This window comes from Rhinopithecus roxellana, chromosome 19 (genome assembly GCF_007565055.1).
Source record: "Rhinopithecus roxellana isolate Shanxi Qingling chromosome 19, ASM756505v1, whole genome shotgun sequence".
Classification (NCBI taxonomy): domain Eukaryota; kingdom Metazoa; phylum Chordata; class Mammalia; order Primates; family Cercopithecidae; genus Rhinopithecus; species Rhinopithecus roxellana.
The window spans coordinates 35,846,242-35,861,900 of NC_044567.1; positions in this window are offsets into that span (position 1 = coordinate 35,846,242).

Genomic DNA, 15,659 nt, shown 5'->3' on the forward strand with positions numbered 1-15,659 from the left:
TCATTCTCCAAGTGAGGAAACATATGGCAGACAGACTCTAAGGTGGCCCCTAGTGATCCCCACCTACCGATGTAAATGCCTTTGTGTAATCCTCTGCTCCCCCTTTTCCACCCCCGGAGTCTGGGAAAGACTTACTTCTAACCGATAGAATATGTCTAAAATCATGGGATGACATTCTTATAATTATGTTGCTCGACATCAGACTCTGTCTTGCTAGGGGACACACTCTGGATGCTCTCTTTGCTGACTTGAAATAAGCAGACATGTCGAAGAAACCCACATGGTAAGGCATAACAGGTGGCCTCTAGGACTGCACGTAGCCCCTAGTTGCTGAGAGCAACCTCTACAAGCTAAAGTAGATTTCAGCTGACAGTTAGTAAGAACTAGATCTTCAGTTCTAAAACCTCAAGAAAATGAATCTTGCCAATACCTTGAATGAGCTTGGAAGCAGATTCTTCCCCAGACAAGCCTTTGGATGAGAATACAGCCTGATTAACTGCAACTTTGTGAAACCCTTATCAAAATATTGTATGTCAACTCCTGATCCACCGAAACTGAGAGATAATAAGTATGTGACTATTTGTTCTGCGGTAATAGATAACATAAACATGAAACCCAGGTAGGAGTAATGATTTGTTTATGGTCTATTTGGTATAACTCAGTGAATATTTATTTCATGCCCTCTGGATTTATGGTACTCCTGTGGATTAAATTATGTCTCCTAAAAAGATATATTAAAATCCTAAACCCAGGTAAATGTGAATGTGAATTTATTTGGATATAGGGTCTTTGAAGATGTAGTCAAGTTAAGATGAAGTCAAACTGGATTGAGGTGAGCCCTAAATCTAATGCCTGGTGTTTTTAAAAGGGAAGAAGACTTGGAGACAGAGAGGACAGACACACACACACACAAGAGAAGACAGTCATATGAAGCAGAGGCAGAAATTGTAGCAATGCATCTGTAAGCCAGGGAATACGAAGGATTGTGGCAACTGCCAGAAGCATAAAACAGATTCTCCCTCAGAGCTTCCAGAAGTTAGCAGTCTTGCCAACATTCTGGCCTCCTGAACTGGGAGAGAATAAAGTTCTGTTGTTTTTAAGTAACCCAGTTTATAGCAATTTGTTAGGACAGCCGTAAGAAAAGAATGTAAATACTCTGAATAGCAAGCTTAGTGTCCCACGTTCCCAAAGCTTTTAAATCTGAGTTCATTAAGATGATGAGATACCAGGAAAGAGTTAGGGATGTGCAAGGCCAAATGAGAGCAGTGGAGAGAGGGAATTGGGGGTGGGGGGCGAAGAGAGAGAGGGACAGAGAGACAGAGAGAGAGAGAGAGAGAAACACATGCTCATTCAAACTACAACGTAAGATCAGCCATAAAAATAAGTAGGTGGGAGATAGGGTTTACTACTAGAAGTTAAGTGGAAGCAACAGTTCTGTTTCTGTCATGGAACTAGGGGTAGGCATTGTGACAATCTCACTTTTCTGGGAACTTCCCCTGGTATTGCACAGTAACAAAATTCATCCTTTAAAAACTCACATTCATAAATCAACAAAGGAGAGAAAATTGAATAAAATCATCAATCCAAAGGAAGAGAAAAATTGACATGGAAACAAATATGGGCTCAATAGAAAAGAAAGATCAAGATAAAAGATTTGGACCTAAGTATATCAATGTAAATGGTCTAAATATTGCAATAAATATGCAGAGGTTGACATAATTGGATAAAAAAGCAAGACTCAACTATATAATGCCTACAAGAGGAAGACTTCAAATATAAAGACAAAAATAGGTTAAAAGCAAAAGGACAATAAAAAGACTTATTATGCTAACACTAATCAAAAGAAAACTTGAGGCCGGGCGCGGTGGCTCAAGCCTGTAATCCCAGCACTTTGGGAGGCCGAGACGGGTGGATCGCGAGGTCAGGAGATCGAGACCATCCTGGCTAACACGGCGAAACCCCGTCTCTACTAAAAAATACAAAAAACTAGCCGGGCGAGTTGGCGGGTGCCTGTAGTCCCAGCTACTTGGGAGGCTGAGGCAGGAGAATGGCGTAAACCCGGGAGGCGGAGCTTGCAGTGAGCTGAGATCCGGCCACTGCACTCCAGCCTGGGCGACAGAGCGAGACTCCGTCTCAAAAAAAAAAAAAAAAAAAAAGAAAACTTGAATGCCTATAGTAATATAATACCAAAGTATATTTCTGAGCAAGTATTACCAAGGATAAAGAATCCTTTATAATGATAAAGAGATCAATATATCAAGGGAACGTCGCAGTTTTAAAAGTGTATGTACTTAATAATAAAACTTCAATATGCAGAAACAAAATGTGATAAAAATTATAAGAAGAAATAGGAAACTTCTTGGAGTGTTGGATATGTTCATTATCTTGGTTAGGGCAATGGTTTCATGAATATTTAAATATCTGAAAACTTAAACCATATTCTTTGAATATGTACTGTTTAATTATGTTTGATTGTATGTCAATAGAACTGTTAATAAAGTGTGCTAAGAATCTGAAAAAACAAAAGGAACAAAGTATTTAATAAATAAACGGATGTAAATTTTTGCTTTATCAGAAAACAAAAATGCTTCACATTTTTGCTTTTGGACCAAAGGAAAATTAATTGTGCTTGATAATATGGTTTGGGCCTGTGTCCCCCCACAAATCTCATGTCAAATTGTAATCTCCAATGTAGGAAATGGGGCCTTGTTGGAAGTCATTGGATTATGGGGGTGGTTTTCCCACCTGGGGCAGTTCTCATGATAGTGAGTGAGTTATTGCGAGATCCTGTTGTTTAAAAATGTTTAGCACCTTCGCCACCTCTCTCTTTCTCCTGCCCTGTCGATGTGAAGTTCTGGCTTCCCCTTTCCCTTCCACCATGATTGAAGCTGAGCACATGCTGCCGTGCTTCCTGTATAGTCTGCAGAACTGTGAGCCAGTTAAACCTCTTCTCTTTATAAATTACCCAGACTCAGGTATTTCTTTATAACAGTGCAAGAATGGACTAATACAGAAAATTGCTACCTAGGAGTGGGACATTGCTATAAAGATACCTGAAAATATGGAAGTGACTTTGGAACTGGGTAATAGGCACAGGCTGAAAGAGTGTGGAGGGCTCAGAAGAAGACAGGAAGATGAGGGAAAGTTTGGAACTTCTTAGGGACTTGCTGAATGGTTGCAACCAAAATGCTAATAGTGATACAGTCAAGTCTAGGCTAAGAAAGTCTCAGATGGAGATGAGGAATTTATTGAGAACTAGAACCTGTTGGCATTGTACCCCTGCTTTAGGGAACTGTGGAAGTTTGAACTTGAGACTGATGATTTAGGGTATTCGCTGGAAGAAATTTCTAAGTAGCAAAGCATTCAAGATATGGCCTGGCTCCTTCTAAAATCCTATCCTTATATGCATAAACAAATAAATGACCTGAAGCTAGAATTTATATTTAAAAGGAAAGCAGAGCATAGAAGTTTGGAAAGTTTGCAACCTGGCAGGTGGTAGAAAAGAAAAACTCATTTTCAGGGGAGGAATTAAAGCAAGGTGCAGCAATTTGCATAACTAAAAGGAAGGGAAGTACTAATAGCCAAGACAATGGGAAAAGGTCCCAAAGGCATTTTAGAGATCTTTGCAGCAGCCTCTTCTATCACAGGCCCAGAGCCCTGAGAGGGAAGAATGGGGTTTGTGGGCCAGTCCCAGAGCCCCACTCCAGCTCCATACATGGCTCAAAGCAGCCCAGGTACTTGAACTGCTTCTTCAGAGGGTGCAACCCATAAGCTCTGGTGGTTACCACTTGGTGTTAAGCCTGTGGGTGTGCAGAGTATAAGAGTTGAGGTTTGAGGACCTCCACCTAGATTTCAGAAGATATATGGAAAAGCTTGGATGTCCAGGCAGAAGTCTCCTAAAAAGGTGGAGCCTTCAAGTACAACCTCTACTAGGGCAGTATGTAGAGGAAATGTGGGGTTGGAGCCCCCACACAGAGTCTCCACTGGGGCACTTCCTAGTGGAGCTGTAAGAAGTGGGTCACCATCCTCCAGATCCCAAAATGGTAGATACACTGACAGCTTGCACCATGTGCTTAGAAAAGCTGTAGGCACTCAACATCAGCCCATGAGCACAGCCTTGGGGGCTGAACTCTGCATAGCCACAAGGGGAGAGCTGCTCAAGGCCTTGGGAACCCACCTCTTGCATCAGTGTGCCCTGGATGTGGAGACATTGAGTCAAAGAAGATTATTTTGAAGCTTTAAGATTTAACGATTGCCCTACTGGGTTTTGGAATGGACAGGGCCTGTAGCCTCCTTTTGGGCCAATTTCCCCCTTTTGGAAAGGGAGTACTTACCAAATGCCTATACGCTCATTGTGTCTTGGAAGTAACTAACTTGTTTTTTTATTTTACAGGTTCATAGGCAGAAGGACTAGCTTTGTCTCAGATGAGACTTTGGGCTTTGTACTTTTAAGTTAATGCCAGAATGAGTTAAGACTTTGGGGGACTGTTGGGAAGACATGATTGTATTTTGCAATTTGAGAACAACATGACATTTGGGAGAGGCCAGGGGCAGAATAATATGGTTTGGGTCTATGTCTTCACCCAAATCTAATGTCAAACTGGAATCCTCAATGTTGGAGGTGGGGCCTGGTGGCACGTGATTGGATCATGGCGTCAGATTTCCCTCTTGGTGCTGCTTTCATGATAGTGAGTGAGTTATCATGAGATCTTGTTTAAAAATGTGTAACACCTCTCCCATCTCTCTCTCTCTCTTACCCTGGCCATGTGAAGTGCTGGTTTTCCCTTCACCTTCCACCACAATTGTAAGTTTTCTAAGGCCTCCCTGGCCATACCTTCTGAACAGCCTGCAGAACTGTGAGCCAGTTAAACCTCCTCTCTTTATAAATTGCCCAGTCTCAAGTATTTCTTTATAGCAGTGCAAGAACAAACTAATACAGTTTTCAGAAAATAAAGAAATACAAGTAAGTCTAAAATTTTGATATTTTTCATTTTAAATAACATAATACTAACTTTAATATTAAAATCAATGTTCACCCCATCAGTAATATTAGCATCTTCAAGTATGATGTTCTGTACATAGATATAAAGGAATAACAGCAACCATTCCTATATTGTAAGAAATGGATGTGTTTAATTAAAAGAAATACAAAAAATAAGCAAAATTATTTTTTAAACAGAAATAACACTGAAGGGAAGATGTTCAATGTAAAATATGATGTGAAAAAAAGGTGTTACAAGCTCTTCAAATCTTTACCATAAAAATATACATATTTTGTTACATAAAAAGACACAGAAAACCTCATGTAGTGATGCAATTTAACAGATACATTTTAAATAAGATTTTCTCATTTTAAGCTTAAATTTTTAATTTATTGTTATTGCCTATGATTTTTCTGGTAGCTTTATTACAGTAAATGTACACTTAATACATTAAACAGTTTCCAACTTAAATTATTAGAGTGAAAAAGCTACAGAATTGAGAAAGTGCTTAAAGAAATATTTTGAATGAAAGGCCACTTGACAGGTTTTGTAAGAAATAATTAAGAATGATGGACATAAAATGAAAAGCAAATTATATTTTCTATGAGAAAAAACTGATAAATTATTTCAAGTGGAAAAAATTTGGGATGCTAAAAATATCTCAAAGAGTTAAAGCACATAAAAGCTACCATTTTTATGACTAAGGCTTAGAAAATTATTTTAGAGGAGTTTTGAAAGGCTGTTTTTAATATTAATGATCATCAATTTGGGCCAAAAAACTTGGAACTTCAAATAGAGTGCCTCCTTAATGTAGCACACATACAATTTCTACCTCAGTAAATACGAGAAAACAAATTGCATCAAATTAACCACCACTACCAACACCACACAGTCTTCTTTTAGTTCCTTTTCCACTACAGTGGGAAGAAAATAAACAAAAATGTACAATTGGATTAACTGAACCAAACCATCAAGGGAAACTATTAATTTTCTTGTTTATGAAGAATATTAATACATTTGCAAAAAGCCCTAGGATGTCCAGATTTACCTTTGAAAATTACAACTTTTAATTTAAGGAAAGGCAGGGAAGCTAAAACTGGTTAACCAATTTGATTGACATATAAAACACAAGTAGTTCTAGTCTATAAAACTGGGAGCCCTGTAAAGTTTTACTTTATAACATATAAGGTCACTTCATAGTAGGTATCTTCATCTTGTGGCACTGCTGCTAAAGATTATTTTCATTATGTTGAGATTTTGTAACTGTCATCATGAATTAACTCCATGACCTCAAAACATTCTGATAACCAGAGCATCCCAGCTTGATTAACCTAGTTTTTATAGCTATTAAGGTGAACGACATCCTTGGTAGTATATAGATTATCTTGCATTAGGCTTTTTTTCTCTAAAGGCTATCAATTGAAAAAATCAATATATTTTCAATTTTCATATTACCACCCTTTTTCCTCTTCCAATGACATTATAAAATGAGAACATAAATGGTTTCTGCACTAGAATTTTGCAGAAGTGGGATGTGACATAAATTCTAAATTTATCAGGTCAACTGTGCTCATGATAGTAATTTTTTAAGTGAAGAAAATACTTTGCCATGCTCTTACAAAGGTATTACTGAGGAAATAATATTGAACTTAGGTGAAATTGGTAGTGGTCAGTGATCAAAACGGAAATAACCTCCTTTAAAAACACCGGGTGCTAAAGAAAAAAACAAATACTAGTCCGTGCCTACAAAAGAACTGTGCAAACCCTCAAGTGTTCTACAATTGAAATGTGTCACCGATAGGATTCACCAGTCAGTTTGCTGAACTGTTTTTACTTATATATACATTTATATTTGTTTAAAGCTAGTGGGAACTTCTGAAGTCATTTAATCTACTCCATAATGAGCAAACTGAGACTCTGAAAACCTCCAAGGGTTTACGTAAAGTCATAAGATAGTGTCATTCATGAGCAAAACCCCAGATCTTGAGGCTGTTAAGGGCTGCTCCTTCTAGAGTTTCACAGCCCTGCAATGAAGAGATCTATGAGAAGTTCTCTACCAAGTAACCCTAAGCTTTGCTTTCTGTTAGATGACTTACGATGGGGACACCTCTGTGGTCTCCCTCTTGCCCATGACTTATGTCTGCAAAATGGAGAGACATAATTATGAAATGATGAAACTAGACTCCATCAATCGGTGCTATACACTGAACGCTTATGTCTTTCCAAAGGTTCATATATTGAACCCTAATCCTCAATGTGATTAGATTTGGAGGTGAGGACTTTGTCAGGTGATTAGGTCATGAGGGTGGGGATCTTTTGAACACTATTAGCACCCTCATAGAAGAGAGCCCAGAGAGTGCCCTTGTCCATTCCACCATGTGAAGATACAATGAGAAGACAGGTGCCTACGAAATAGGAAGCAGGCCCGCATTTGACACAGAACCTACCAGCATTTTGATGTTGGACTTCCCAGCCTCCAGAATTCTGAAAAACTAAATTTCTAATACTTGTAAACCAACTAGTTTATCGCATGCTGTTATGGAAGGCCAAATGGTCGAAGACAATGGCTTCAAATTATTCCTTTCTACTTCTAATTTCTACTTAGCTGTTAGAGAGCTTTAGGATTTAGAAACTTCCACTGCATGTTTTAGCAGTTCTCTAATTTCAAGGTAAAATAATCACATGATGCAATGCAATTATCTCAAATCATATAATCTCTGTGCAAAGAGGCCTGGAATATAAGAATGCCTAAGTACACAAACATATTCATGCATACCACAGGCATTTTAGAACCAAGAAAGTGAGTGAATATAAAGCTCCCAAACAGCAGCTAATATAAAAGCTGAAACACATCCTATTTACTGTGTGCCAAGCACTGATATAAGCATTTTGCATAATAATTTAATCCTCATAACAATCCTTTGTTGTGAATGCTATTATTAACATCCCCTCTTTACAGAAGAGAAAAGTGAGGCACTGAGATTAAGTCCTGTTACCAAAGTTGCCAAGCTAGAAATGAGCAAATCTAGAATTCAAATTGAAAGGCCATGCTCTTAACTAATAATTTACAGTACACTGATTCTTTGTAATGAATATGTATGTTAGAATATAGGCTAAGAAGGGCCTAAAAAGGGTGCCAGGTGATTGGTAAGTTATAATTCCTTAGTCATCATTGGTTTTGGCCTGTTGACCAGTTTCACCTGGTACTACCAGCTAAAATTAAACTGCGTCATCACCAGTCCTTTCAAATGGATCAGATGGAATGATATCCCATTGCAGTGCCTTGTCATTCGTTTCTTACACAGACCCATGAGCCACCCTTTGTCAAACAAATGCCATCAGCCAGGTGCGAATGATGAGAATAAGGAAGAGGAACTGGAGAATCTAACTGAGGAACTAGGCGAGTGTGGGATTTGAAATGTACTAATCAAGAAGGAGGTGAGTCCAGGTATGGTGGCTCATGCCTATAATCCCAGCACTTTGGGAGGCCAAGGTGAGCAGATTGCTTGAGCCCAGGGGTTCAAGACCAGCCTGAGCAGCATGGTAAAACCCATCTCTACAAAAAGTGCAAAAAATTAGCCCAGTGTGGTGGCACATGCCTGTAGTCCCAGCTACTTGGTTGGCTGAGGCGGAAGGATAACCTGAGCCTGGGAATTCAAGGCTACAGTGAGCCGTGATCGCGCTACTGTACTTCAGCCTGGACATGGGAGTAAGACCCTTTATCCAAAAAAAAAAAAAAAAAAAAAAAAGATAAAAGAAAAAGATAAAAGAAGGTGGTTAAAAGGGAAAAAGTTTCATTCTGCTGGTATGGCAAATTTGTCTTCAAGAATCAAGCAAGCAGGCCGGGCGCAGTGGCTCACGCCGGTAATCCCAGCACTTTGGGAGGCCAAGATGGGTGGATCAACTGAAGTCAGGAGTTCGAGACCAACCTGGCCAACATGGTGAAACTCCGTCTCTACTAAAAATACAAAAAATTATCCAGATGTGGTGGCGTGTTCCTGTAATCCCAGCTACTCCAGAGGCTGAGGCAGGAGAATCGTTCAAACCCAGGAGGCAGAGGTTGCAGTGAGCCAAGGTAATGCCACTGCACTCCAGCCTGGGCAACAAGAGTGAAACTCTGTCAAAACAAACAAACAAACAAAAAAAAAAAAAAAAAAACAAATCAAGCAAGCAAAAGTGGATGTAGGTTTAATAGCACGTGACACCCTGACACTCAAATAATTTTAGGGGTCCCTTTAAGAAAAAAATTACAAAAGTAGAAACGTAGGGGCAAAGGACCTTGGAAAGTACTCAGTGCCAGTGAAGAGTCTGAAGCTTGAGCTTTACTTATTTTGTAGCGAGTAATGAATTCACCTGCATATGGCAGAGGCAGGAGAAGGCAGAAGGAACTTTTGCTATCTCTGTGCCCCATGTAAATCAGAGATTTTTTCACGGGAAACCTTCAGGAGAGACAACAGCTACCCGGGGACTATGAATTAAATCGAGAGGAACCGAAGATGCATAAGCTACCTTTCAAATTCCTATGAGAAATCTGGTCAAGTTAAAAGATAACATGCAGAAAATGTATTTAAAAATGTGTAAAGAAAAAATTGGGCCACAGCCATTGGAAGAATTTCATCATAACTGGGTTTCCCTTGACTTTAGAATAGACCAGGGAGGAGATCACTAAGGCAGTAAAATCAATAAAGAGGGCTACAGAGACGTTTCCAGTGCTTGAGTGGACTGAAATAGAAGACTACTGTCCAATCGCCTAACCTGCCTTGGTAGATAAAAGCAAGGGAGGTCTAGCAAGAGTTATCAGGCATGTAGTCAAACAGATGGGTTTGGGCAGACCTCCTGATCTGGAGTAACTGAGGGAAGGGCTGGAAAGTCTAAAACCTGGCTATAGAGGTAGCAGATATTACTCAGCTGCTGGGCAGGACTGAACAATTGGGAGCTTGCTTACAGAAAAACAAAATGAGCTGAATAATCAAAATTTGGGTATGCCTTCAAGGTAGGTGGGACCTCTGGTACGTAGAATAGAGACAGAAAGTAGGATGGTGGTTGCCAGGGACTGAGGGAGGAGGGAATGAAGCGTTACTGTTTAGTGGGTCTAGAGCTTCAGTTTAGGATAAAATATTCTGGAAATGAATATTGGTGATGGTTCTAGAACAACATTGTGAATGTACTTAATGTACTGAATTATATACTTAATGAATAAGGTAATAAATTTTATGTTACATATATTTTAACAAAATAAAAAAATCCTTTTATAAAAGTGAATTCAAAAGGCATCCCAGAACCTAAGTAAAATTCCACAAATCAAAGCCATGGGTTTAGCTGTAAGGACGATAGAGGCTGGGAAATAAAGCAACAGATACTGCCTTTTCTGGCCACTTAATAACCTTTGTGTAAATTGTAGACTCAGAAGGCATTTATATGACCTATCAAGAGGCAAGAAGCCTGGTCCCCATTTCCAAATGGTTATAAATGGCGCACTCTCTGTAGAAAGAATTCAAAAGGTAAGGTGCCTACCTCCTTTTGCAAAAGCAGGGAATGGTGGAGGAGACGGGAGAAACCAGGTCATAAAAATTCACAGAAAATAGCCTATGTCAAAGGAAAACCAGTCTGGGCCACATCAAAGCAATGATAGAAGCAATGATTGAGTTTCTTTATAGCTACATTTTACTGTTCAAGGTAGGGGATTGTAAATTAAAGAGCCAAAAATGAGTGGATTAAGATACCCTCAATTTAGAAACTGTTATTAAGGACTTTTTTTTTTTTTTTTTTTTTTTTTTTTTTTTAACAGAACTATTTCAGAAACCTTAGAGTTCAGGAAGGGTGATAATGTTGGGACTTCAGGGGAAGTATGAAGAAATACACAATTCAAGGGCAGTGACCACTTCTCCAACATTGACAAATGTGATCAATTTCTATTGAAAGGAAAGATTCAGTGGCCAGCTAGCACTGATTGTTATTTCTAAAAACAAACTTTGGTCACAGTTTCAGCAGCCTATGAGAAGTTAGTAAAGTTAGTGACTTAAAGATTACCATTTTAAGAGGCAGAAGAAAAATAATTATTAGTAACAGCTTCAACCATAGAATGCTTGCAGACTTGTCACAGTTGGAATGAGACTGACAGAACTGTTAATCCTCTTCTTTTTTTAATAAATGAAAAAATTAAGGTTCAGTGGGATTGAATGATTCATGCAAATTTTCATTATTTGTGGCCAAATCAAAAATTACTCGCAAGATTATATACAAGCCATGGGGTTTCATCATTAGGGCACGGAAAGAGCTGGTGGTCTAAAGAACATCATAAAAAAAGACAGGATCAAGAAAATGATGGATTAGATAAGCCATTGTTTTCTCTTTCATGGTATGAAGTGCCATGTAAGGGTAAAAAATATATATAATTGGTCTGGCGCGGTGGCTCATGCCCATAATCCCAGCACTTTGGGAGGCCAAGGCAGGATCACCTGAGGTCAGGAGTTCAAGACCAGTCCAGCCAACATAGCAAAAACCCATCTCCATTAAAAACTACAAAAGTTAGCTGGGCATGGTGGCAGGCATCTGTAATCCCTGCTACTCAGGAGGCTGAGGCAGGGAGAATTGCTTGAACCTGGGAAGTGGAGGTTGCAGTGAGCTGAGATCGTGCCACTGCACTCCAGGCTGGGTGACAGAGCAAGACTCCTTTTCAAATATATATATATTCAAATATATATATATATTTCAAATACATATAGATATTTCAAATATATGTATTATATTTCAAATATATATATATATTTCAATATATATATATTTCAAATATATATATATTTGAAATATATATATATTTCAAATATATATATATTTCAAATACTATATATTTGAAATTATATATATATTTCAAATACATATATATTTCAAATAATATATATTCAAATATATATATATATTTCAAATATGTATATATTTCAAATATATATATATTTCAAATATATGTATATTTCAAATATATGTATATTTCAAATATATATATTTCAAATATATATATATTTCAAATATATATTTGAAATATATATATTTCAAAATATATCTATTTCATTCATATATATCTATTTCATTCATATATATCTATTTCATTCATATATATATATTTCATTCATCTGGTAAGTGGAATGAAATGAAGGAAGTTTGCTTATGCAGATAACAGAGTGTCAGGGAAAAAGCCGACTCAGCACAGGTTGAGAGACCTGGAAAACATCAAAGAGGCAACCACATAAATAAGGGACACAATAGTAAAAATGATGAACTGGAACAAAAGTCCATTAAATAACGAAAGCATCACAGAAATAAACGGTAATGAGCAAGCAGAGACCAGACTGGTAAGAAACCTAGGAGCAGACATGCAGGAATGATGAGGGAAACAGACTATGGGCATTGTTACACGTGGGAGATTTGCAACTTCAGTTAGAAGACAGAATGAGGCTACTAAAAACAGATCTGCTTCCAATTTTTCCTGCGAGTTCATTATATATAGCTTGGGCTAGTAGAATGCATCACCTTGTTGATAAAGAACTTTTTATTAATGGCCTCAGCAAATAGCAGGGGCCAAAGAGTCTGAAAAAGAGCTCATTATTTATGGCTAGATAGAAGAAGAAGAGCTAGGCGTGTTTGATACGGAATTACTTTCCAGTTGGAAGTCAACCAGTTGGAATTTTTGCATTCCAGTGGGTCGGAAGGAAGAAGAAAGCTACAGCCACAAGAAAGTTTCAAATGCCATATGCTTCAATGATCGTAGGGAGGGGATTTTTCTCTAAAGAGAACTTTCCCTAACGTGGAAAGGCACAATTTGAGAAAGGGCAAAGAATATCGAAGAGGGGAGGATGAAGGCCAAGCACTTTGAAATGAAAAGTAAGGTATAATTTTGAGGCCAGATTGTTACAAAAGGGGGAAAATAACAATTAGGGGTCCTGTTGAAAAGAAAGGAGGAGGCCAGGCACGGTGGCTCACGCCTGTAATCCCAGTACTTTGGGAGGCCGAGGAGGGCGGATCACTAGGTCAGGAGATCAAGACCATCCTGGCTAACACGGTGAAACCCCATCTCTACTAAAAATACAAAAAATTAGCCGGGCGTGGTGGCGGGTGCCTGTAGTCCCAGTTACTCGGGAGGCTGAGACAGGAGAATGGAGTAAACCCGGGAGGTGGAGCTTGCAGTGAGCCGAGATCAGGCAACTGCACTCCAGCCTGGGTGACAGAGCAAGACTCTGTCTCAAAAAAAAAAAAAAAAAGAGAAAAGAGTAATAAAAAAATACGTAAAATAGTTTTTGACATAAGGATTTTGATACAGGAAAAAATTGAAGAGTAAAAGTTTACTCAGATGAGGAAAAAGGTAAAATCAAGAAGGGTAGAAAGAAAGATGCTGAAAAGACTTTTGTAAATAATTCAGCTGAGGGGAAATGTGGGGTTTGTCCAAGATGGGAATGAGCTGCAATAGACCATATAAACTTTTTTTTTTTAATCTAGAAAGGAAAAAGAAAAAAAAAAAAACTCTTCAAGTCTAAAGTCAATACCCTCTTTGATATAAACATGCTTTGAATCATTCTGTATAAAGGTAAGGTATTACTATTATAGGATATTTAGTTGGACTTTGTATAATGAAGAACAACTGACCTGGAATTGAGGGGTAAGGTCAAGTAGTCTGAAATAAAAATTAGGGTTGGCTATAAAGGTATCAGTTGATAGCACTTAATCAAAAACTCTTGTTGCCTCTGAAAAATTGCAGTGAAATGACTATAAAGTTTCCTTGCTTCCTACAGTTCGCTGGTTGACCAGCTGTTGCAGGCCTGAAATAATGAAATCTGAGCTTAGATAAGGCTTTCTGGAAAAACAGGTGGGAGAAAAATGCCACTGCCCAGACCAAAGGAGATAACCTTTCAGGAGTGGAAGGCCACACATTGCTGCCCCTGGTTCTTCAGGTCCGTAGTGAGGGGTTGGGGTACTGGAAGCCAGGTAAGCATCCTTTCAACAACATGCACATCTCCTATGTCAAACACGCCTCCATCCTTTCAGATTCAGTTCCATCCATCCTCCTTTGGGGCTTTTTTCTTTTTTCTTTTCCCTAATGTAAATCCTCTTGGGGAAAGTTAAGCCTATTTCACTTTCATCTCTCTAGGTGTCTATATCAGATATTCAGACGGTTTTTCCTAGAGCTGAAGCTGAGAGCAAGTGCCCTAGGTGGGCTGCAGTTTTTTTCCCAGGAATCTGAAGTAGGAAATGGACATCCTCAGATATGGTACATCTTAAGAGAGGGAAGAATCAGATGCCAAAGATCACTAGTCACAAGCAGGATGTGGCAGAAGTCACCGGAAAGTGAGAGAAGCATGGAGGTAGAAGATGGGAGGGGGAAAGACCTTTATTTCTATTTGCAATGAAACCAAACTCCCCTTGGGGTGTGGGGGAACACTCTAGGTTTATTATAAAATGACTCTGGGAGAGACCTAATGGTCAATGTAGACACTAGACAGTTACACAAAAGCCCTCTTAGGAATAATCAAAGTTAGCACCAAGTTCAAAATCTAGCATAGTCATGGATCTTCCAGGCCGAGCTAAAGAAGGACACCAGATCTCATCCTATCTGATCCTTCAAAAGTAACTAAAATATCATACCCAGACATTTTAGAGCCAAAAGGACTTACAGCAGAATGTGTGCTACCCATTCAGTGTTCCCTTTTATTTTCACAGTAAAACTAGAGGACAGGAAGTTGTTGAGCATATGGTTATTAAAAGAATACAACCAACATTTGGAAATTAAACTAAAAAAATTGGGCTATGCCCTGAAACATACTAACATTTTCTAATATCCCACTATGGAACCATATATTAGAAACAATTTCTATTTTCAGTTTTATTTCCTCATGGCGTAACTAAAATTTATTATTTTGTGACTTCGTATGTGATGTCGCACTGCCTCATGATTTCCCCAAATTCACCCTTTTTCAAGCTTTTAAAGAAAGGCCTGCCATTTCAGCATTCCAATACATAGCAAACAGATTTATAATTTTCCTATCCATGTTCTTCTTCCGTATATTAGAGACTCAATGCAAATCTGTTTGCATGTTGATGAAGATATTTCAAGGACCACAAATTCTACAATAACACCAGTGCCTCACCAACAGGGCTTGGGGTTGGGTTTTTAAAATTCCACTCTCCTCCAATGATTATGGGATACAATAGGAGAATAAGCAGGGACCCTTTTTTTCCTGCACCAAGACTTATATTGGAATGAATCCCAGCAACACTTTTCTTGTGTTTGAGAACCATACATTTTTCTATTCTCTGATTCTATAGAAATTATGCACAAAGTTCTGGGGTTTCTAGGATATGAGGCAATAGGAATTTACTTTCCTTTGCTATTATTCAGCAACTCGAGGCTATTTGTAACCATAGCACATCCATCTGAATTTAGCTGTTTAACAGAAATGGAGATATTTACTTCTCTCTCTAGGCACTTTGGTTTTGTCAGGTGACAAGAAATACAGTCACGGCCCTGTTGTGGAGGCAGGTAGAAACTGCAAGGCTTGAACTTGAAAGAGCCTTTAGAAGTGTTTCATGGGAATGTTATTCTCCACCTGAAGCTGACTGACTCAATTTCTCACAATTGCAATTATCCATTTGTTGCAAGCTGCTTCTGTATCTTCATTATAAAATCGC